This window comes from Parasteatoda tepidariorum, chromosome X2 (genome assembly GCF_043381705.1).
Source record: "Parasteatoda tepidariorum isolate YZ-2023 chromosome X2, CAS_Ptep_4.0, whole genome shotgun sequence".
Classification (NCBI taxonomy): Eukaryota; Metazoa; Arthropoda; class Arachnida; order Araneae; family Theridiidae; genus Parasteatoda; species Parasteatoda tepidariorum.
This window is the reverse complement of record NC_092215.1, coordinates 10,845,117-10,872,033: the sequence shown is the minus strand read 5'-3', so window position 1 is coordinate 10,872,033 and position 26,917 is coordinate 10,845,117.

Genomic DNA, 26,917 nt, shown 5'->3' with positions numbered 1-26,917 from the left:
TGTATCTCTTTTTTTTTCTAAATTCTTTGATGCGACCGTCGAATCGAACTTTCCTGAGCTCTAACGATTCGTTCTTCACTACTTTTTTACTTAGTATGTGTCTTCTTGTTTTGTTTTTTGTTCTGGCGATGCAAGATTCATCTCTAGGATCGATTTTTTTCTCCTTTTTATATCCGTCTATCTGTTCAAGGTTTACTTAAAGGAAAAAGAAATGCCACACTTGAAGAAATTTCGCTCCCGCTTGATGCTCTAGTTCGATTGCTCTAGCCTTATTTTGCTCCTTTTTTTCAACAATATCTTCCTCTTTTCACTTTTTCTGCTCTGTCACCTTTAAAGTTGCTTGAATAGTGTCGCAAATATGATTGCATGAAAACAAACTGGAAAAAAAAGTAGTTCGAGTAATTTCGTAAAATAATAAGCATGGAGGGAAAGATATTCAACATTTCCAAAATACTAAAGGCGACAAAATATGTAAGTTTTATGGCAAGATAGAACGTTGGCTATTGCAGAAAAATTTTATGGAATATAATATTTTCAATTTTAAGATAGTGTAAAGCAGTACAGTTGAAAAAAATTAATCTAGTAAATATAGTGTAGTAATGTATATTAAAAAATTAAATATAATTTTTTGTTACATAAATAACTGAAAAAAATTACTTAAACATTAAAATATGCAAATGGAATGAATATTAAGCTACTAACAGATTTTGCTTTTTCGCTAAATATTTTATATGTTGTACTTCTTTTGCTTTTATTTGTTGTGCTTACTTTGCTTTTATCAATGTTTTCCCTATTTTGCTAAAAAAAATAGTTCCATGAAATAATTTCTACGAAATTTAAAAGCACAATTGCCGGCTTAAAATTTTTTTGACAAATGCTTCAGCAAACTTTTGCGAATCGTTATGTATTCAATTATGCCATGGCGATACCTGTATATACCCATCAAAGAGATTTCAGAGATATTTTTATATTGTGTTTAATAAAAATTATATTTCGGAATCCATAGTAAAAAAATTCACATTCATTGTGAAGGACTGAGGTTTGATCCTCAACAACAGCTTGAATTCTACACCCAGCTTCAAATTGATGGGTACGCGCTTGTCTAGGGCAGATTGCGTGCAATGCTTACCACATAGCCCTAATCATACAGCTAATCATCAAAATTAAAAAGACTTAATTTTCATGTTTTCCCTTGATCACAACGAATCCTTCAGGGAAAGTTCTTAATAAGAGGGGAAAATACTCCTTCCACTTGATGTTAGAATAACCATTATGCTTGGCACTAAAGAATATTTTCAAGGAACTACAATGAAGCAAAATAAAATTATGTTCAATGCGTAATCCCAATAAAAGCACTTAATAATGTTGAAGCTTTAAGGAATTAGTAGTAAGCCTTTATGATTCCGATTTCAGCCATAATATTTTTCAAACTTTATATCACCAAAGAATTGTAAATAGTCCACTACCAATATTTTTTTTATTTTCCATTTTTCTTGTTGAGGCATGCTTGTTAAGGCAGAGGGGTGCGATTGTTCTTGTTTTCCAGTGGCGCCATCTATGGGCAGGAATTCGACTTCTGCCGCACCCAAAGGTGCCCTTTAATAGGGCGAACCCATTCATGCATTCATTCATTCATCCGCAGATCGTAATTTTGACCTGAATCAGAGAGCGATCAATCTCCAATTCAGTACCCCCAGAGATATTGATTTGCTATGGGAACATGGAAGACTTTGCGACTCGACAGATTTAACGTGCATCAGCCACCATCTTACTACACGGGGAGTCTTCGACCACCGGGGTTTAAACCCATGAACTCTTGGACATGGGCTAGCTCCCTACCGACCAGGCTATATCCCAGGCTCCATTTTTCTGTGATCGTTTTTTTTAAAAATCATTGACTAATATCTTTCAAATAATTAATGTTAAAGTAAATGACTCTGTTACTCAAGCTAGTAACTGATTTGTAAACTGGCTGTTTTTTTCTTCCATAGTCATCAACGGAAGCTTCAGTGAGTTTGAAAGATAATCGACTGCGTCTATGCGACAAATCTGGCATTTTAAAAATACTACTTAAGATATCAAACAGGAGCGTAATAAGAATGCAGAAATCCAATTTAACTGAACGTAGCACAAAAGTTTCACTATCAAGACACTATAAACCCTTGAAAATACCAAAATGTGAAGACAGAAAAGACAGTTTATTGTGAAAAAATAATAACTCACGAATGATTGACAACAATGCAAATAATGAAAGAGATCAATATAAATTCAGGACACAGAGAAAACTACTGCCAAAATATACATACCTGATTTGCAACGAGTTCATTAATTACATATTCACAAAATGATGTAAGTCTCGTAACCTGAAGAGGATACTTAAAGGACTTCATACGACCGAAAATTAATTATGTTTAGCAATAATAATATGTAATTCATGTCTGTAATTCAATATGTTCAGTGGAGTAATATACCATTCCAAAAACTGTCCGAAGTATACAGAGAGCTGCGAGATAACCAACCAATGGAGAAAAAATAACCATCAGGCGAACTGCAAGGGATAATTAGACTAGAATTAACTTAGTGTGGAAGGCTAAACCATATTATATGTAGCTAGTGAAATGAAATATTAGCTCAAATTACCGAAATATTAGCTCATATTACCTCTCACTGATGAACAGCAACTGCAGAATAGCCCTATATACAATTACTACAACATCCTCACGAGCGCATCGTTGAACAGCGCTATACAATTTACATGGGATTATATACCTTAATTCCATGTCAACTCAAGGTAAATTGATCATATTTATCGTTTACATTGAAAATTTGAATCCGGTTAAATCCCTTGTGTTTTATTGCTATAATAAGGCATAATTGACCTAACAGATGTTTAAGAGGATTGAAACTTAAGTGAAAACTTAGAAAGGACTCAAAACTTTAAATATGGATATAATTAAAAATCAACCAATATCAATTTATGTTTATAATTATATTATAATCAATCGTTATTTATAAACAATTTATATTTATAATTAATATTTATGTATTGATTGTGAATTCATTTCTTCTATATATTTTATATTTTTTCTAAACAAAACTTCGGGATGCGAATAATACGCTTGCTTTGTTAAACAGATATTCACAAAAACGCTCTAACATGAATGCATGCAGAATATTATCGTGAAGAAATCATGTATTGCATTTATGTTTCTTTTGATTCATTTTTATGTTATTTTTCTATTTCAATTTAATTATAATTCTCTATTTTTCTTCTAAATGTATTTGAAGAAAAATTTTGGGCTTATTAACGCCCAAGCCCTACCCTAAGTTTGATTTCTGTTTTGCTATTTTGTTTTTATGCTACACCCTCAAACTGATTTCATTTTACTTTTCTTTTTCAATTTAATCAAAATTCTCTACTTTTATTTTTGAAATAATTGAAGAAAAATTTCGGGCTTATTCTAGTTTAGCGCTATCCTAAGTTCGTTTTAGTTATATTGCTTTTATGTTACATCTTCAATAAAAAATTTTAACAGCCCTACCCTAAGTTTGATTTTGGTTTCACTATGTTGTTTTTATGCTAAATCCTCAAACTGATTTCATTTTACTTTTCTTTTTCAATTTAATCAAAATTCTCTACTTTTAATATAAAGGAAATATTTAGGGCAATAATAGAGGAAAAATTTAGGGCTTATTCGGGTTTAGCGCTATCCTAAGTCTGATTTTGTTTTTATGTTACATCTTCAAAGAATTTTTAACAAATTTTTGTTTAATAATATTATTAGATTACACTTAGAAGGAGTCAATAATGATAATATTCTTTTTAATTTAACACAAATCTTTAATTTGAAATAAATTATAAATAGAATTTATATATTTTATTTGTATCTCCCTTGTAGTTCTATCAAGCGTAATAAAGAGTACGTGACTTGTTATTTTTCGAATTTTGTTGCAAAATGTGATCGGTATGTTTTGAAAGTTTTATGAGGAAAAGATGGGCAAAACCAGGGTAGTGGAATAAACCACAAATAGACTACATTACTTCTTCAATTTATCAGAAACCATATAAAGTTACTTACAGACAGTTGCTATGTAATCTAGAGAGGAATGAAACACATTTTAGGCTATTTGTTTGTCTTTGCCTACTCTTGGAAAATTAGATTGGAAAAGTTTCGATTTTTAGTCCACTGATATCGCTCAATATTTTCTCACTGCTTGAATAGTTTATATAAGTTCAACGTCTAATGCTGCCTCTTTTAACTATTATTTTAAATTATTAAAAACAGGTTTTGCATTTTGTAGAAAATATGCTAAGGTTTCTGTATAAAATGACGCTGTTGGATAACTTTTTTAGTGGAACATGACTGGATAGTACAAAAGGTTAAGCTAGACGCCAAAATCTTTGGTAAGTTGAATACAAAACCTCAACTGTAAAATATGAAAGCTTAAAGTAAATAAGAACATGATGAAGTTTTTAGTTGTGAATTTTGTTTTTAACGCTTTTCAATTATCTCAATTTACTGAAGGTCTCAAGATATTTAATCTTCGCATCTCAAGATATCTAATTTCGAAAAGTTTTAGTTATAATTTAATCACATGAATAAATATTTCAATTGGAATTTCTTTTGTGATTTCAACATATACCTAGTTATATCTAGCCAGTTTGGATAAAACAGGCTGCTTCTAAAAACAAATGATTTACGCTCCCAAATATATTTTTTTCTCATTAAATATTATTTATTCCTGAAACTAGTTGGCATATTTATATTTAAAATAAAAGCAATTTTATTAACGTATCAGCTTAGAAAAAGAAATGAGAGCCGAGTGAGAAATTTCATAGCAAGTATTTTAAAATTTAAATAAAAAGAAGTTCGTGAAATCCATGAACTTGTAAATGTTGAAGAAATTGCTTTTCAAAATGCAAACATATTATTGAAGGATAACTTCACCGCTTTGTAATCCATCTCACTGTAATTTATTTGCATTTTGATATTTTGAAGCATTTGGAATTTCCTAGTTTCTTCTAGTTTTACCTGAACTCATTTTTTCTTGAAATTTTGAATTAGTAATGAAGGTAAAAGAGAATTTTTCATGAAGCCTTTCCCTTCGCGATATAGCGACCTGTTAAAGAACTGGTTTTGTTAAACTTCAAGAATTCAATATGTTAGTGCAAATATGAAACACGGTTTTAATTTTTTTTAAATGTTTTTTTAAGCATTCAATATTTTATATTCTTAAATGCATTATTACGGTTTTAAACTGGTCGAGAAGATCTATAAGACTTACGAAGTAAATCCATAGCATTAATGCATTTTTACCTTATAAGTTTTTTCCTTAAAATTTAGAAAATAAGTCCATTCTCACAATGGTATTTTAATATTACAAGAGCAGTTTTCCTCCGTAAAAATTACGAAGATAATTCGCCGTTAAATTGGCTTTTTACTGATTATGAACTGTAAAAGATTTCTAAATTTTAAGCCTTGTTGCCATTCGCTACCTAACTTTCCAAAACATTGTGTGTAAAGAAAGATCAAGTAGAGAAACAATTAAGAATCACAATTTTATTTATACGAAGCCTGAAACCATAAAATGATTATTAAAGTTATCGTACTTTAAACAAAACTATTGTAGAAGGTTTTAATCCATTTATGATAGCGATGAAGAACCGTTTTATCAACAAAAAAAAGCTTTAAATCATAAGGAGAATTCCTTTATTTTAAACGAGTTTGAAGAATCAAAATTTAAAGGTGTTTATCAATTATTCCAAATTGACCTAATTTATATAATCTTTGCTATGTAGTTGACTCTCATATTTTTAGAAAACAATAATTATCTAAAATTAATTTTAATTTTCGTTATTGCTTTAAAAATATATCATGAAGTAGAATTTGGGTAAGGAGTAAACATTTAAAAAATATAAATAAATATAAAAGTAACTGTCAGTAATCATTGAAAAATATTTTAAAAAAAAGGCGTAAAACTTGATAAAAAAAATTATTTAGCAATCAATTAAAAATTTAGTTTTTTTTTTCAAATTTCAAATTCTGTATTATTTGTTACAAGTAAATTTTGCATAAAATTTATAAGTGTTTTTAATTTAAATATATTATTTTTGAAATCACATTTGTTTTTAAAATGTTTCTTTTAAAGTATTTTTAGTCCATTTAGTAAAATAATTTGCGTTAAGTTTTATTTAACACTCTTTTATTTTGACTCAAGAACAGCGATCATACATTTTTAAATTTTTCCTCTTAACTGAAATTTTTAAAGTATTGATAAAGAATTATTTCTAAAATAAAAAAGTGGACGAATTTCAAATACTAAACACTGAAACAAAAAAATAATGGCATACTTTCTAAGAATCAAAATATATTGTACTTTTAGAATTGTACTAAGTTTCGACATATTATTACGGTGAATAGTGAAATAAATCAGATAAATTTCTTAAAAATTCTCATTCTTGTTTTCCTCTTTTTCAATTTTTTTTTCTTTCTCTTATACTTTTTGCAAGAAACCTTGACTTGGTAACACGCCAAAAACACGACATTTCTTATCCAAAAAAATGGGAATGCGAAAAAGAGAAATCTCAGATACGGAACTCGTCGATTAGAGGAGCTTGGAAGATGCTATTTTTAACTTCGTAAGAAACACAGAATTTTGCATTCTGCTTAAGAATACAACCTTATGCAAAATCAACTCTTTTTTTCTGAGAGAAAAAAAACGATTTAGATAAAAAAAATTTAGTATTCGGTTGTCAAAAAGAGTAAAAGGGAAATTCATTTTTTTCGACCCTAAACTTTTCACAAAAAATTTAATACAATATGCTAAAGTTTTCGAAGATTGAAGAGTTTTTCCCTTGAGCAAGTAAAAGCATTTTTTTAAAAAAAAGGAAAAATATAATCTGTCAATTCTTTTGTATATAAGTATGATGACGTACAGGCGTGGCTGTCACCGTCTGTAATTAATTATGTTGTTAATTCTATTTGACACAAATTAAATTTCAATTCAAATTAACGTCTTTGAGTTAAGAGTTTTTTTCATTAAGAAGATAAGATGTCATGTGATGCATATATATATTTTTTTTCTTCTTTTTTTTTGCATTTAAAAGGTAGAATTGAAATTTGAATAGATGACAGCTATGCTAATCTCACTTTTCTTTATCTTGCGACTAAATGTGTCAAGAAAGGAAATTCGTCTTTTAATTCTTCTGTTTTCTTACTTGCTTTAGCCCTCTAGAAATTTTATTTTATTTCTTTTCAAACCATACATTGTGTTATTCAAACTTTTAATGCTTTCCATTATGTTATTAAATGCTTTCTATTTTGTTCTTAAATCGTAATATCAGAATATTTTCTACTTGTTGATTACCTTTGACTATACACAGAGAAAAAAATTTCGGGTAGAATTTCAGTATTGTGGAATGCGCAATAAAAATTCCAGATTAAATTATGGATAAAGTACCGGCATTGAGGGTGCTAGTACGTTTTACCATAAAATCCTTTCTTACCCAAACATGTTATGGAAAAAATCAGATATACCGTAATTTTTACAGTGACAATTACCGTAAAATCACTGAATCATGCCAATTTAAAATATATTACACTAAAAAATACATTATAATGTTTCATGGTAAAAATGGATTTTATGGTAAAATAAGTTTTATGAATGATGCTTCCAAAGTGCCAGCAATTTTTACCATAATTTGATCCGGAATTTTTTAACATGCGGTAATGGTATTTTTGGTATAAAAAAAAGCAAAACATAATTTCGGATAATAATTCAGAACTACTATTGCAAATGCTTTACGCATTTCAGAAACTGCGCTATAGTCTACTGTTACAAAAAAAGCATTGACTTTTTACTCAATCCAACAGTTATATTTTACATATATGCATTGTTAAATTAATAGTTAAATTTTTAAAGCGCAGTATCTCAAAAGCAATTGAAATAACTACTATGAATAGTTCTTGATATAGCAAGTGAATGAAGGGAGAAAATAATAAGAAAAAGGAAACAGTGAAATAATAAATTAGTAAACTATTAAAACCACTTCGATACATCATTTTATCGATTAGATCATTTCGTTAACAGGTTATTTCGTCAGCAAAACTTTTTCTGGAGATAAAAAACTATATAGAACTACACAAAATATATAAAAAAAACTATTATAAGTTTATACTACGATGTATAATATTCCACCACAATAAGTAGTTCAGCTTGATACAGTTTAAAATCTTGGTAAAAGCACAACAAACTTTTATGATAATAACAATAGTAGTAATAATAAAGAACTTATTCGAAAAAACACAAATATTTTAAATATTTAGCAAGTAAATTTATTTCTTAATGTGTCACACATTCTACATTTATGTTTAAATAATTTTTTTCCAGATCAGTTGATTTTATATATGCAAGTAATCATTTATTTTGAAACGATAAACATATTAACAAAAATTGATTAAAATTTAATAATTTAAATAATTATAGACGTCAGTACCACAATGATATTTTATTTAAAATATATCGACTTTTAAGGAAAAAGAAAACTAAAAGGTTGCAATCATTCATTTTGAAACAATACACATATTAACAAAAATTGATTAAAATTTAATAATTTAAATAATTATATATGTCATAACCACAATGATATTTTGTTTAAAAAAATATCGACTTTTAAGGAAAAAGAAAACTAAAAGGAATGAGAGTGTATTACGAGGGTTGATGAGTGAGCAGGGGGCGGAATTTCCTAGTATTATTAAAATGTTGAAAAATACATGGTGGTGAAATTAAAATAAAAATCCAACAAGGAAATCATAATGGTAAATATTATTTATGAACAACTTTGTTATAACCCTCTTCTTCATGTCTCCCTCCCTTTCCTCATATCACCCTTCTTCATGCCTCTCTCCCTTTCCTCATGTCGCCCTTCTTCATGTCCTCCCTCCCTTTCCTCATGTCGCCCTTCTTCATGTCTTCCCTCTCTTTTCTCAGCTGAGGAAAGGGTGGGAAGTTCCAGGTTATTCCATACGCACTTTTTTTTAAAGGAAATATTATTTGAAAAAAGTTTAGGAATAAAAATTGATCTAGTTTTTTTATTTTATTTTCTTATTTACTTAATTTATTTATTATACTTTAATGGTTTATAGTTTTTTATCAAACATGATTAAATTCCTTTAGCTTTAAAATAAAGACCACGTGAATGTGAGAAAAATGCCCCAAAATTCTCAAAATGCTCCACAAATCCTGAGTATGCGATGTAATCGAAATAATTGGATCAGAAAAATCACTCCTTGAATGTGAATTCAAGGGAGAGGAAGAAACCTGTCTAATTGATTTTTATGGCTAAAACATTTTTAAAAAAACGCAAATAATTATGATTAAACAAATAAATTTACTTTTGAACTTAACCTATTATCGGAGATAGTTATTTCTAGGGCACTAGCTTTAGTCGTATTTTCGCTACTGTTTTTTTTTTTAAATAAGTTTTGCAAAATTAGTAAGTTAGTAATAAAAAATTTTGCAAAATTAATATGCAAAGTTATTTTAAGTATTGCAAAAATGGGGTTATTAAATGATCGTGTCGACGAAATTACCCTGTCGACAAAATGACCTAGTCGACGAAATGACCTAGTCTATGAAATGATCAGTCAATGAAATGGTGTCGATGAAATAGCCTGTCGATGAAATGATAGTTGATAAAAAGAACCAGATCCACATTAATGATCTTGTATCATGTTTTATCTTAATATTATTGTAGGCACTTGTTTATATTTGCAAGCGTATGTTTCCAGTGAGAATATTTCTTCTTGGTGATTCTTCGGCTATAGAATTTTGACCCTGTAAGAATATCTTTACGAGCAGAAATGTAAAAGTTAAATGTGAATTAGTAAAAGAATACCAAATATTAAATTCTAAATTGACGAAACTATCTTTGAAAGAAACGCGCTTAAAAGCAGCAGAATTTTCAAAAGAAAGAATAATTGAAGCAGTAAAGAAAACAATGGAAATAGAAATTAAAATGTAAATATAAAAATATAAAAATATGACCACCGAAGCCGACGTCTTCAGGGGGTACCGGCCTCGGCAGCCATAAAACAAAACCTTTTCTATTGAGAGAGAAGACAAAGACCAAAATTAACTCTCTCAGTACCCCGAAGATTTTGTAGAAGTTCAAGAAAAAATACATGAGATACATAAAACCAAATCAACCAAATTTTGCTGAAATGCTCTTTCTGAATAGGTTTTATGTGTTTCATGTATTTTTTTTTTGGACTTCTACTAAACATTCGAGGTACTGAGAGAGTTAATTTTGTCATTTGTCCTCTCTCTCAATAGAAAAGGTTCTGTTTTATGGCTGCCGAGGCCGGTACCCCTTGAAGACGTCGGCTTCGGTGGTCATATTTTTATAATTATATTTTTATTTTTATTTCGATTGTTTTCTTTATTGCTTCAATTAAATGTGAATTAATAATTATGAATATCAAAAAATTATAAAATCAAAAAAATATATATATAAACATAAATATAGTTTAAAAATTACTGTTAGAAAATTTTTTTCATGCAAACCTTGACTGTAGAACCATAATTATAAGACAACATAAAGTGTGAAAAAATTTAGTAAAGTTTTCAAATAAAATAATAATAAATAATGCTTCCAAGGAAAAGTTCATATTAAATTCTTATTTCTCCTAAAGTTCAGCTTTTGGAACAACAAGGACTAGAATTGTTTACTAAGGAATTCTTAAAAAAATGAACTTAAAGAAAAATAATAAAAGTAACAACTTAAAATAAAGGAAACGGTGCTTTAATAACTTATTTATATTTACGAACTTAATTCTTTGTGTTTTAGTTATTTCGATTAACGTATATATTTAATGCAATAAATCCTTACTCTTATTCCTCCACTCATATCTACACTCTTCCTTTGATTTGCCGAGTTGCATTCTTAAAATTTCTCTTTAGATAAATTGCTACTTCCGTCCTCAGAATTCTTCATTTTAGTAGTTAATTGCATTTCGGGTCACAAATCATTATCATTTGTAATGTGTTTCAATAGAAACGCTTCCACAAAGCTTCAAATGCTTCTCCTTGCTGAGGCAGACATTAAGGAATGTTTAAAATACACTGTGATTTGCAGTACATTAATACATACATACATACATATATATATATATATAATTATATATATAAAGACTTGAAAATTTTTCTACCGCTCTTTAATTTTTTTCCAATTCTGAGTTTTGTTATATAAATTTTCTAATTATTATTATTCATAATCTTAAAGTGTTTTTTTCATCGATGGCAGCACTGAATTTTAATTTGCTATTTTTACCAATTATTTTATGCAATAAAGCTTAAAGCACTTACATTTTTTTAACAATTTATGTAAAATGTAAGATTAGTCAATCTAATTTTAACGCATTTTTTATTTTACTGTACATTATTTTAGCAGGTTTATTTTCTACTTATTTTCTTTCCTTTTAAACAAACTTACAATTACATTATATTTTAACATCAGCACTATATAAACAGTAATTTTTATCTGAGGATAATTATTCTTTATTTTTGAAGTTTCATTCGATTTCTAATTATATCCTGTTTAAGATACAAATACTAAAAAGATATAGAGAAATCGAAAGTAAGGTGCAACATCATGGTGCAATCTTTTCGCAAGGTGCCACTTTCCGTAAAAATTGCCATTATCATTTGATAAAATAAGCTATTAATATGCTAAAATTTTATTATTTCAAATGGAAATGAAACAATTTAGAAAACAGAACAAAAATTACAGTTAATTATTGAAACATCCGCATTGTACCCAGTAGTTACATTAGCGTCGCTAAGAGTTTAACTATATCTCTCAAAATCAACAGATGTAAATGTCATTTGTGGTGACATCTATAAAGTTGGAAATAAAATAAAAGTAGCAGAAACTGAAAACTAAAACTAAAAATTCAAGATAAGAAATAACGCAATTTTTTTTTCGAATAACCCATAAAACATTTAATTGAAAAAGTAATTAAACTAACAAACTAATTTAAACAGTAAAAATCATAAGGTGTATTATTGCATAAAATGTAATCGGTCACCCATTGTTTCAACCCTAAGAGTTCTCAGGCATGTGATGTTGGATACCTGATCACGTCTAGGGAGGCTTTCTACCATTTTTTGACAGGAAATTATTTCCTGGCGTCTATCACGGCTGAAGTGAGTTCTGGCAGATCGATTGTCTAGCTCAGAGGTCGCCAAAGTGGTCTATATAGACCCCCAGGGGTCTATTTAACAAAAGCGGGGGTCGATTTGAGACAGGGGGGCGAATGGGTGTCGATCCGAATCGGAAGGGTCGATTGTGTGTCGAAAGAAAAAACAGTTCTCAATACGCAAATCACACATACCAAATTAAGAATGTAAAATTTGTGAATTTTTTTTATANAATTTTTTTTCGAATAACCCATAAAACATTTCATTGAAAAAGTAATTAAACTAACAAAACTAATTTAAACAGTAAAAATCATAAGGTGTATTATTGCATAAAATGTAATCAGTCACCCATTGTTTCAACCCTAAGAGTTCTCAGGCATGTGATGTTGGATACATGATCACGTCTATGGAGGCTTTCTACCATTTTTTGACAGGAAATGATTTCCTGGCCTCTATCACGGCTGAAGTGAGTTCTGGCAGATCGAATGTCTAGCTAGTACATAAACTAAAGGCGTTTTGTGAGAGTCAGGTCGGGTAAAAATAATTTTACTCGATTCATGAGTAATTATGAAGTCAACAAAAAATTTGTTTCCAATAAAAAAGTAATGTTATTTCTTTAGCAAATAATAATCAATAATTCCCTAAAATTAATATTGTTTATTGGCGTAACATCTTTGAAGCCATGGTAAATGACCATTACAGTATTTGTATTTTACCAAACAGTATTAGTAGTATTACAGTATTAGTATTTTACCAAACTCTTAAGACTTATTGAAAATATCAAAAACACGTAACATCAGGGTGAAGGTGTTTTTTACATGTTTTAGACTGAGTTCATGTGGTTGGAAACATGAACTCTGAGATATATGTGCGCTTTTTGGCTGCTATTCGTCCTTAATTCTAGTTTTTGGGCATCCATTTCGTCAAAACATGCTTCCAAGATCTCTATGTGTGAATAAACGCTTAAGACTTATTTAAAATATGAAAAACACATAACATCAGTGTGAAGGTGCTTTTTACATGTTTTAAACTGAGTTCATGTGGTTGGAAATATGAACTCTGAGATATATGTGCGCTTTTTGAACTGCTACTCATCCTTAATTCTTGTTTTTGGACACCCATTTCGTCAAAACATGCTTCTAAGATCACTATGTGTGAATAAAGAAGTTATCCAGCTAAAAAAGAAAATGGCCTTTTTTCCGAAATAATGTTCAAAAGCGGGAAATAAGGATAGGTTGCAGCATTGTCCAGAAAGTCGACATACATATCAGAGTTGTTTTGTTGTTACTACTTTTAAATGTAATTTTATTTGCTGAATTTCAGAAATGTTAGTTCAATAACAATATTAACTTTGGAGAATTAATGATTATTTTCTGCTAAAAAATAAAATTTCTTTTTAGTTGGCACAAAAAGATAGTTTACTTTATAATTACTCTTGAATAGAATACAATTACTTTTATTTATTTCTGTAGTATTAAATAAACTTTTCAAAATATGTAAATTATACATTTACCACTTTAAATTGACCCCAAATTTCAATGCAATAATAAACAGTTATCAAGCTGAAATTATATTTGAAGAAATGTTAAATGCTTTTATTTTTCAGGAAATATTTGGATTAGCTTATACTCGCTTAATTTTTTAACAACAATAATTTGGAGAATATTTGAATTATACTCGATTAATATTCTTATGAAAATGTATGAACATCTTTCTCTTTTATTTTTTTTTCTAGGAATATTTTTTTAAAAATTTTATTTAAAAATTATGGATTTATAAAAAGTCTTAAATGGATATAGTATTAAATATATAAAATATGTATTGTGTAAAAAATCATTCGATACGCTTCACAATTTTTTAAAATTAACTATTGAAATATATATTAAATTTAATTATTATGAAGGTAGCTGTATATTCTTTAAACATCCAAATGGTTACAAAAAAATAGTGCAATTAGAAACTACAAAAGAAAATGTATTTCAATCCATGTTTTCCTTTCAGTATAAAAAAAAATCTAAAATGGTTTTTTTCCTTTAATTTTGCAACCTTTTGAATAAAGCCCATCTCCAAAGTCCATCATTTTTAAGAACTATTGAGTATACATTAAAATATTTAATTTAATAGTTAAGGAATCGAAATTAAAAAGATAAATATAAAAAAATATAAAGCACTTGAAAATCACTACTTTTTATATTTCCTCGGGGAGAATTTCTCTAAGTACAGTTAAACCATGTCGTATGACCCGTTTTCGATGATGATTTCTAAAACCTTTATGGATTGTAAAGAATGAAAGGCGGAAGTAAAAAAAATTGAATTAAATGGATTTTTGAAGTGTTTGCACGTCGAAGACATTCTTTGCTTTTAGAATCAGGCATAATCGAGTATCTGCCAAGAGAGGTCTCTAAATTTAGGTGTCAAATTAAATCAAGCAAAGATTGATTTTAAAAATTCTTGACGACCTTTAGTCCTGAAAGTACATTTACTCTAAGGGAAAAGAACAAGCGCCACTAGACTTTTAACTACTTTAATCTGAATTGAAGTCTTAAAAAAGGATGTAAATACTCGCGGAAATGTTTTTAAAATCTCTAATGTTTCAAAGAGCCGTAATAAGATTACTTTTTTTCTCCTTTAATGTCTTGTGCAGACAGACATTTATGGATTTTTCTCTGTGTTCTATAAATATATGTAAAAAAAACTACTCATCTTCCCATATAAAAAAGAGGAAAAATTTTTTTTTTTCAAAATTGAAACAGCATATTTAAAGCTAAAATGAAAAATAAAAATAGATAATCGATTGAAAGATTGAAAAAGCTGCAAAAAAATCTTTCAATGCAGTTTTTAAAGGTTTGTCAGTTTTGCCTATGGTATTTTTGAATTGTTATTAGTGAAATAGAAATAAGTAGATTTTTTGTTCCATTTTGTTTTTGTATGTTTGCTTGGATCAAAAACAGATATAAAGATTTCTTATTAGAAAGCCTTCTACCTGAAGATATTATAGTTTTATATCTTCAATGTTGATTAAAAAAATAAGAAAAGCTTACGAAAATTTCAGAAAAAATTTATATTTGTTTTGAAATAGTAAACATATACAAATGTTGGCATTGATTACAGAAACCAAGTTGCATTTAACCTCTTTATACCCAGCCTTCAGCATATTGTACAACAGTTGGTACAATTTAATCATTTAACATAAAATGGTTTTTCTGTTTGCACGATTATCTATGAAAAATTTAAATGGATTTACCCTATTATGGTTGATCTGAGTGCTTAATTACAAAGAAAATTATAACAAAGGTGAGAAATTTAATTCAAATAACCTTTTGGATAGTTTTATGGCATTTAAATATCTTATTATTTAAGTCGAGTGGATTTTGCATTACGACCACAATTTGAGAAAATGAAGAACTTTATTACTATCCTACAATAAGCAGAAAATAACAAAAATTAACCTTTATCATTGTAAATTAACTAAAAATACCCCTAAGAAAAGGTTTAATTGTTTTTTAAAAATAGTTTTATCATACTTACGAGTTTTTTTCTACCAATTTACGTATTTTTTGCTAATATTTAAAACTCACGTCCCTGGAGGATAATAAATAGAAGAATCGCAATATAACAACAAAAATTCAATTATTATTATTTATATATATATATTATATATATTCAATAGCCCGCGGTTTAATTTTATTCATATAAATTTCATGTAGAAAGCAAATAAGAATTGAAGGCAACGTTATCATCTCTCATTTCTCAGCATATATAGATTAAATGCACTTATTTTTTAAGCAAGTAGATTTTTTTATTCTTTTACTTATGCTCATTGAACTAAGTACTGAGCTGTAAACTCAATGAACAGAAAATTCGACAACCCTTACAGAAATCTTGTAAATAATTAGTTAACAGGGTGGGTTCTGTGATGATTTGTATTGTTTTTTTTTATCCTTTTTTTTGTTTTTTCTTTTTCAATTATGGATATGACCCGCTCGCTAATTTACAATCCAAATATCTTTAGCCACTCGTTTTTTTTCTTTTTTTAGACATTTTTCTCTTGACTGTTAATCTTAATTTTTAAAAAATTTTACCTGAACTAAAATAAAGTCAAAAGACATGTTTTTTTCTTTAATTTAAAAAATGTCTAGCAGGAGTGTGGGTCGTTAAAAGTCACTGGATTAGAAAAATCGTTAACCGCTCATTAAGGTTAACGTTTACATGAACATGCATACTTATGTTACCATACTGTGTAATCAGTTCCTATCCGTCTTTCAACATTTCTATGATAAATCTGGCAATAATAATTGAATTTTTCAAGAGGACAACAGCGAAGTTCATAGGGCTAGTGGAATATGCGACTGATTTAGCAATTGCTTATACATACTATCATATTTTGATTGGACTACAAAATTCGCTGTTCTCTTACAGAGTGAGATATCAGATCCTTTTGATATTGATGTTAGTTTCAAGCAGGAGGATTCATTATCAGAATTATTTTTTTTATATTTTGATACTTGAATATATAATTCATCAACTGGATTTAAGAGGCTATATTACCAGTAAAATCATTCATCTTTCTGCTTTGATATAGAACTGCTTCAATTTGCTTTACTAATCATCTTATAAAAGCAGCAAAGGAAATAGGCATCGTTATTAGTGAACAAAAAGCAAAATGTACTGCACGAACAAAATCCAGCATTATTTAATCAGCGCTTGCAGTAGATAATTATACTATAAGTAAGTTACTATAAACTATAAGTAAGTAATAATATAACCATAAGTAAGTTATAAAGAATTTCCAGTATCGCCAACTTTGGCCCAATTATCAATGATGCTAAAAATATTCCAGAAGAAACTTCAGAATACACATAGGAAATAAATGTTCTCATTTATACCAATATTTATTTAAAAACATACTTTTTACACTGAAAATCATATTGAAGATCTGTAAAACAATTATCAGACCTATAGTTACGCATGGCAGTGAACAAATAAAGACTATGGCAGATGCTACAAATATGACCAATGGCAGTGAACAAATAAAGACTATGGCAGATGCTGCAAGTATGACCAATGGCAGTGAACAAATAAAGACGAATCTAACCTACTAATTTTCAAAATGAAAATCTTGATAAGAATCTTTAGTCCAATTAAAGTAAATACACAGTAGAGAACAATAAACATTAGTAAACTTTACAATTTAATCAGACTAAAAACAAATTCAATTTATTAAATACAGAGGTTTGGCATGGCTAGGGCACATTGAAAGATTAAATAATGATGCAAAACTAAGAAGACATTTAAATTGGAAACCTTCGAACTCGAGACCAAGATGAAGACCAAAAAAGAGAAAGTTGGGCGCTAACCTCCTTGAAGGTAAAAAACTGGATAAATTTACACTTCTCCTCTCCTTGCTTCCGACTTTTTACTCGTCAGTGGATTTATGGATCTGGTCTGACGCCGTCAAACCTCTGGAGATAAGTAACAAAAGCAACAAAATCTGGAAGTCAAAAGCTAAAGATAAGAAAGTCTGGAATGATATTGTTCGGCAAGCAAAGGCTCACAGTAGGCTGTAGTGCTGTGAACTAGTAACAACAAGTAAATAAATATATTTTATAACTGGTTAAAAAATAATAGGAGTGACGGACAGCTAGCTACTCCTGAATATGAGAACATCTACATACTCTAGAACATTTTAATTTCCATTTTAATCGTTTTATTTCACTCGTTTTTTGACATTCGTTATAATAGTATTTGTTGGTAAAAAGAAAACTATTTTTCTTATTTTTCTTAAACCAATTACAGCACTTCTTAACTAGGGGAATTTAGACATTAAACATTTGATTTTAAAATTGATGACAAAGCGTATTTTGATTTGCAGCTGACATATTTACTTCAATCATTTGAATCATATTTATTATCCACGAGATATCTTAGTCCATTCTTCTTAATCATCCATAAGGTATCTTAGCCCAGATATCTTGAGCAAAAGATACGTAACGTTTATAACCATTATTCAAAGATATTTCATGTGAGATTTGATAAATTTAAGCAAGCCTGTTTTCCAGATATCTAATCTTAAACAAGAATAGACCTAATCAACTTGCACTAATATCAAACTGTTTATCAGCTAATACAGCCTACCTGTCAACGAGCTTGATAGGAGATGCGGATGACATGCTTGTTATGCGAGACAAAATGGTTTCCTATTGGAATGATACAACATCAACGGATTTGTCTAATGGATAGCTTACTGTTAAGATTTTACTGTTTTTACTTTTTAAAGATAAAGTTTTAGCTCCTCTTCAACTGTACAATTTAGTAACTATTGTGTTCCTTTCAAGCAACCATATCAAATTAAGCAAAACATGTTTTTAGAAGTTCATCCTCAAAAAATAAATATTTGCTATATTCTGTATCATCTGTCAAAATGCTATTACTCCAGATCAACTCCATATAGTCAAAAATTACCATAATCAAGGACTTTCTCCGTTACTTATCACTTTAGGTGTACCGTAAAAACCTACTTCCACTGTACCCATAGGTCATCTTGGTAATAATATATGTATATTTAGTACCAATTAAAAGCACCAATTTACATAATACCAATCGTACCCATTTCTAAATTATTAAGCATCATTAGCGTCAATAACAACATGACAAATTTTTACGGATCGGAAAAGTACTTTTTTTTACGTATAGCTTTACTTTTTAATCGAAAAATGATTTTTTTTCATTTCAATTTGTACCAATTAGCAAATTAATTAGTTGTTATTCTCGAACATAAAACCATAATCCTTTAAAAAAATTTAAGCTCCTAACAAAAATAATTGTTTCTGATTTAATGTTTTAGCGTCCCTGGTTATGAAGTGAGAGCTATTTTTAGAACTTTTAGCTGGATACTTGGAGGCGTAGTCTCCTTCGCCCCCTACTCATCACCCCTGTATTTACCACGGTTACTAACTTCAATGAGATAAAACTTAGTATTTTTTTTTACCTAAAAATACGGATTTCCAAAACATTTGTAGCAATTTGTCGGAGGTAAGATATTAAGAAATTATATTTAAATGCAGTTTTTTTTAATGAATAAGAATAAAATTGTTTGTGTACATTGACATTTGTAACTAAAGTATTTCAATTATATATTTACGAAATTTTATTGACAAATATAATTTAATATTTTGAGCAAAATGTGAGATTTCACAACAAATTCACCCCCTTTTTGAAAACTATTTATATCATTTCTTTTAAAAATTTTCCACAAAGTTACTCAATTCAGTGAAATATAAATGAAATTTATAACCTTTCAAGACAATAAGGAATTATAATTTTAAACTATTTTTTCATGAATAGGAATAAAATTGTTTGTGTACATTGACATTTGTAACTAAAGTATTTCAATTATATATTTGCGAAATTTTATTGACAAATATAATTTAATATTTTGAGCTAAATGTGAGATTTCACAACAATATCGCCATTTGCGAACTATTTACACTATTTCTTTTAAATTTTTTGAACAAAGACACTCAATTTAGTGAAATGAAATTTATAGCCTTTCAATATTTAATCTTCAAGCAATTTTTTACTAGAGTTATTTTATTCGATCGATAATATAATTTGAAAATGTTGCACAAAAACGTTTTGGAGTCATCCCTTGAGTTATAGTTGACTATAGTGTTGCACAAATTAAGTTGAGTATAGTGTTACACAAATTTTTAATCATTGAAAATATGAATTGGGGCCGAGTTTTCCGTTAAATAATTAAAATCAATACATTAAAATCAAACATTTTGGCTACCAAATGGTACAAGAAAAGGAATCACTTTGTGACTATCACCTCAGATTTTTTTTTTAATAAATTATTTGTATTTAGTATTTGTATTCAAAAAAGTAAGTTTATGATCAAGAATGCGCTATGTGGAATGAAAATAAAAACCACTATAGTTCTTAAGAAAAAAGTCTAAATTTATATTAGTTATATTAATTTTACTTTTCACTCAGTCGGAAATTTAAAAGCAAGCTGTTTAAATCAATTTTCGAAAAAGTTTTTATTTTGAGATGGAAAGTATTAGTTAATATTTTTGTCTGCGTGATACCAACATTTTTTATTAGGTTTTCGTTTTATTTTAAGTATCTAATAGTTAGTCTCTAGTTTGTTTTTCTGTTTTTAAACATGTAGAAGAAAAAAATCCAATTTCCACGTAGTTTTTAAAATTGGATAAATTTATTTTGCTTTTGCAATAGTTCCCCAATGGTAAAAGGTTTTACTTTTTTCTTCCCTAAGCTCTGGAGTTATTTTTTATGATTCAGCGTTTACAGTTTTTTTTTTATATATATAATAAACTCAATTGCTTTGAGAAAAATTAAAAATTTTAAAGCATCGAATTATTTTTAGTAAAAATACATTTTATTGACATGATTTTTAGCGACCGTGATTTTTTTAATCAAGACTAGTTATTAAAGCCCTGATTTTGATGACATTTGCGACTTTTAAAACTCTTTTTGCAATCCAGACATTTTACAGCATTTTTTTTTATTTCATAGAAATTTTTAAATGTTTTTCTTATTTGAAATCTTATGAAGTGCTAGCTCATTATTGCAAATTTTACATTGAGTTATAGTATTTAAAGAAAGCAAGAGGCAAGACTGGATTAAATATAGTCGAACCATTAAACAAGGTCCTTAGACAATCAGGTTTAGGGAAACGACAATAAATTACGAACGAAAAACAGATAATTTTGAACAAACTATGACAAAAAATGCAGCAATACATTTGCAACTTGTAACAATTATTTTGGTTATCATATGTAATAATTGCAACTTAGCTAAAATATTCATTAAAATGTGGACATTTTCATACGAAACTGAAAATTTAGGAGCGATTTAAAATTAATTACAAAATTATTGTTTTAAAATTCTAAGAAGAAAAATTTTTAAAACTGCACTATGATATGAATGATTAAAGTAGTTATTTTATACAGAGCATGCCCTGGAAAAAATAAAATTTGTTTTTTCTTAATTTTGTAGTGAATTGTATTTGCCAACTAATAAAAAAAAATCCCATTTCAATAGCTTAAAAATTTAAAGCGTTTCAAGCAATTTCCTAAGTTGTTTTTGCACTTTTTTGAAGAAAGCTCAACACGATAAGGGATTTTTCCAAAAATTTTATTTTGTACTATTAAACAAGATTTATTAAAAACGACACCGGCATTGTTGGAAATCATCCCTCATAAAAATATCTTTTATTTCGCATGTTTTCTTTCCTTATACGATCATATTTCGATGTATGAACGTTTCTTGTAAGTTATTTTCAATCGCTATTTAATTTTGTCTTATGATACAAAATAATATTTGTAGATCATTTATCATTTTGAGTTTCTTTTACAACGTTCAAAAACTACGCAACAAATAGCTTGAAACTTTTTTAAATTTTTAAGATATTCAAATGGGATTTTTCATTAGTTGCTAAATACGATTCACTTCCAAATTATGAGGAAAAATAATTAAAAATCTTTCTGCTGATGCGCAGTATAAAGCAACTGTCTTATATATTAAAGAATTTTCATTGAATTTTGTTTCAAATTTCAAAGCCAAAATTTTTTATTAAATTTTGCATTTTTCTGAACATTTTGTCTAATTTTATTCAACATTTTTAAAGTTATAGCAGAAATATATATATATATATATGCCTTTTCTTTTGTCTTGTTGTTTTTGCATTAAATTTTAATTTAAAACTTTACAAATTACACCTCAATTTCTGTTAATATACATCTTTTAATAATATTTAATATGGAATTTCAGGAAAGAAAGATGTTTCACCGAAATGAAAGATGAATTTTTTTTAATCGTAATAGTTTATTTTTACTTTGTTTTGAGGGTATTTTTTGATGCTTTATAAATGTTGCAATAATTTATACTTTCTTACAATTTTAAGGACATTTAGAGATATTTTTGAGCTATCGAAATCCAGGTTGTACGACTATAAATACTTCATTTGTTCGAGCTACGAGAATATTTGTAGGTATTACTACTGTTTAAAGAAGTCGATTGGAAATTATGCCTCGAATTTTTAACAGTAATTTTGCTTTTTAGTTGCGACGTAGTATATCTAGATGTTTTAATAGAAAAGAAAGTAATCATAAAGTTAACTTAATACTCATCATGTTTTATTTTGCAGTGTGCAAGATTTTCTTTTCCATTTTGTGGAATAATAGTTTTACAAAAGAATAAATATATCTAGTATATTCAGGACGTAATTATGAACATTAAACCTGTTTTATTGCCTGATAAAATCACAAAATGTGATAGGGGAAAAAGGTGATTATCGGAAACGTATTTAAATATTTTCAGACAATCCAATTAGTTTTAGCATTTTAATCCTATCTTTTTAAAAATGGAAAACTAATTTTAATAATCATTTTGGTTTTTCCCAATTAATTGTAAATTTGAGATGGCTAATGATATTTTTTAAAATTTCACTATTTTTTGACAAAAGTCAAATAATTCAGTTATCTCCAAAAGTTAAGTAGCATAGACTTTTTTGCAGAAAACTCAAGAAGAAATAAATCGAATATAATACATTATTTTTTATGAACATTCATCAACGCATAAAAAAATATAACAAAATGTAGTGTCATAAACTCAATATTTTTAATTAATGAGCTTAACAACAAGATAAATTAGAAATGATGCACAAAATGGCAAATGTGACCCTTCCTGTCATCAATGTGAGTCTCAAAATGAGCAGTCATGCTATAAATATGAATACAAATGAGTCATATATATCTTTACAAATGAGTCCCGATTCAGACTACCCAATATTCACAGACGTGTTCATATAAGAAAATGAGCAGGGACACTACCACCCCTTCAAGATCATGGAACGGGACCACTATTAAGATCAAGCTATTATGCTCTGGTCCAATGTAACATTTACCCGTCGACTAAACCTGTACATCTTTCATCAAAGCACACTATCCTCTTTCAAATATATAACACTTTCTTACTGTCCTTTGAAAGATGGTGAGAAGTAATGTCAGTTACCAATTATGAATAACAACATAGTCAACACAGAGCTAGGCTGGGGGAAGAAGGCTTTAAAACCATCGATATTAAGAGGATAAAATGGCCAGCCAGATCTCAATCTCATAAGAATTGTCTGGGACATTCTTTGCAGAGTATTGCCTGGAGTATTGACTTTTGTGATAAAATTGACTTTTTGTAGCGAAAGTGTGTGTGGTGTTAATACCACATATGAATATTTGTTTATAACATAAAAATATTTTATTACACATAACCTTGCAAATTAATATACATCTGTTAAATATTTGGCAATCAATATCCTTACGATAGTTTAGTATGGTGTATCTTTGTTAAATTAACAATTTTTTAATTAAGAATAACGGTCGTGATTTAATTACTAACTTTTTAATGTAATTTAGATTGTGTAATCTCAGCTATTCTTCCTCATCTATTGCTTCCACAATATTGGGTTTAAATGTCTTAAAGAATTGTTTATAATTTAAATAATTGTATATTGGAGTATTAATTTAATTTTGAATCATTAATATCAAATTGGAATAATTCTTAGTTTAATTTTTATTATGAAAATGTAACAATATTCTTATTTTTATTTCAAAATTTTTCCCTGGCATTTCTTAGTGTGTTAATGTTTTTTTGTTGTGTTGCTTTTGTATAGCTACCATCTTAAACCCAGTTTACTTTTCTCGCGGGTACAACTGTGTACTTTTTTGCGTATTATAATCCTCTCATTACTTAATAAGACTAACTATAATTTAGTCGTTTAAGACTAACTATAATTTAGCTGTCAAAATCTCCCCCAAAAATGTTGACACCCGCAGTTTATCTCTGACCTTCAGATAACTTGAATCCTTTGTCTGTAAATCCGAAGTTTCTGGAACATTCTTTTTCACCTTTTTAGCAGAACCAATTTCGTCATTAGTTTTACCCTTTTTCTCGCCAAATTCGGCTTATTTAAATTGAAGCTTGAACTCTTATTGCGAGCACATTTGTCCCCGAGCCAACCATTTTCGCCAAAGCTGCTAGCATAAAATGTGAAGATAAGTGATGTGTTCAAGAACACATTTCAATTTTTGTCTTGAAAAATTTATTTCCCTCTCTATGAATATGATGGCAACTAATGTTGCTTTTAAATTATCTTGTTATATTTATGCTGTGAGTGATGAAGCTTAATAAATATATGTTTCTATTTCTGTAAGACCTTCTCAAGTTTTATTAGTTTTAATGTTTTTCATTTTGTGGTAACGGGTAAATTGTTTTTAACTTCGTATTTATGTTTACTTTTTAACGGATGTGTTGTGCCAGACCTCGCGGCAAGCGCCTTGTTTCTACACTATGCTTTAAACTTAATTGCTCTAAATTCTAAAGTTTTCTATTTTATCTTTTCGGCCATTTAATCTGTGACATTTAATTTTTAATACCCTCACCATGGTGTGACAAATATGACAAACTTTATTTCAGCATGTTAGGAATACTCGTGGCGGTATAAAACTCTTGCTAAAGTTTTCATTGACAAATGTAATGCTTGCTACTAAAAATTGACCTAAACGTATTTCTAAATGTCTACAGCAAGACAGTAATCAGAGTCAAGTAGTAATCAGAATCACTATGGTAATTTTTTTTCGAAAACTTTATGCTAATTAAGCTAAAAACAAATAATTATCTCTTTTTGAAAGAAATTTAATTTTTTATAAAGATTTAAAAAGCATAGTTTTTGATCAGTGTTTAGGTTTATTAATAAAATACTTTCATTGAAATTGTTACACAAATTCCAGTCAAAATTAAGAACTTCTAAAGTCTAATCTAAAAGAGAATGAATATTTGGAATTTATAAATTATTTAAACTCAAATTTCAATGCATTTTTGAAACTTTCATTGTAAAATTTTCATAAGTTTGCTGGCATTTTACTTTCAAATTTTAATTAAGAAAATAGCTATTGGTGCATATATATAAATTCCTCTCTTCAGGTAAGAATATTTCGCTTTAATCTTTTCATCTAAGGCGAAATTTCAGGGGAAAAAATGTTATCTCAATGTAATCCATTCATTGTTTTGTAAAAGTCTCTTCTGAGTCTCCGGCATAATCAGCATTTTTTTTTCTTTCTTTCTTTCTAGTAAAAAGGATTCTGTAGATCTCCGAGGCGATTTGATTGAGTATGACACACCCTGACTAATGCGAGTTCTTGTAATGCGAATTGTCCCACTATCCAGGGTTCCATTAAAGACAACGGATTTGAAATGGCCATCTGCTACAACCTACATTTTTCTCGTTGAAATCATTTTTCTTTTTTAAAGATTTGAAGTAAGTCCACTTGGGCTGTAGGGAGATGTCTCGGACAAATTGTATACTGTTAAAAAGGAAAGTCATTTAATGAGAAACTATTGAGTAATTTAATGAGAAACTGAAGAATCCATTTGATTTTTTTTCGGTCTCCACAAACTTATAGGTAATATGAAATAATAAATTTCATCCACATTATCGATATAACAGTGGCATGTAAATGTTCGTAAATGCCTGAGGCAAACTCCTGGATTAGATGCCTTTTAGTTGATAAATAAAATTATTGGAATTCCCTATTAGCTTATTACCTTTATATCCTATGAAAAGAAATTCATTTAATGAGGCATCATAGATTAATTTAATGAGAAATTAAAGAATGCATTTGATTTAATTAACTCTTTTTTGTTCCCCACAAACTTATAGCAAATATAAAATAATAAATTCCATCCTCATTATTGATATAACAATGGCATGTCTGACAATATAACAGTGACATGTGTGTGCATGCCTGAGACAAACTCCTCAATTATATGCCTTTTAATCGAGAAATAAAATTATTGGAATTCCCTATTAGCTAATTACCTGTGTATCCTACGAAAAGAAATTAATTTAATGAAACACCCTAGATTAATTTAATGAGAAACTGAAAAATCCATTCAATTTTTTTTCACTTTTTTGCTCTTTACAAATCAATTATTTTAAAATTAACTGTTGCAAAAAGTGATAAATTTCATCTTCATTGTTGATATAGCGAAAGCGTGTAGATGCCCATGGCAAAGATCTTTTTTAAAAGTTTGAAATGTGTCCACGTGGCTTGTAGAGCGATGTTTTGGGCGAATTGAAAAGAAAAATCATTTATTGAGACACTATAATGTAATTGAATGACAAACGGAGAAATCCATTAAATTTCTTTCACTCGTTTCTTTATAGAGAATGTAAAGTTATCAGTAACGTTGGAGATGATTAATTCATTCCAGCATTATTTTCTAAAGAAATATATTCGCGACCTAAAATTTAAAAAAGAACATCAATGAAACAAACCTCAGCTCAACGACTTTTAATATCAAGATAATTAAAAAAATTTACTGGAGGAGTGGACAACAGTGGAACTGTAGGAGCAGACAATCATGCATGTGAATATATATACCGAAGAGTCATTACATTATGACAACCCTGCTAATAACATGTAAAATCACCTTTAGCCCTCAAAACTGCTAGCACCCGCCGTGGCATTGATTCCACAAGGTGCTGATAGGTAGTCTCGAATTTGGTTTTCCAAGTAGGACCACAAATGCTCTATTGGATTAAGGTCAGGTGAATTTGGGAGCCAAGACATGACTTGAAAGTCACTGGAATGTTCCTCGAACCAATCCATGACGATTCGACCCTTATGACATGGTG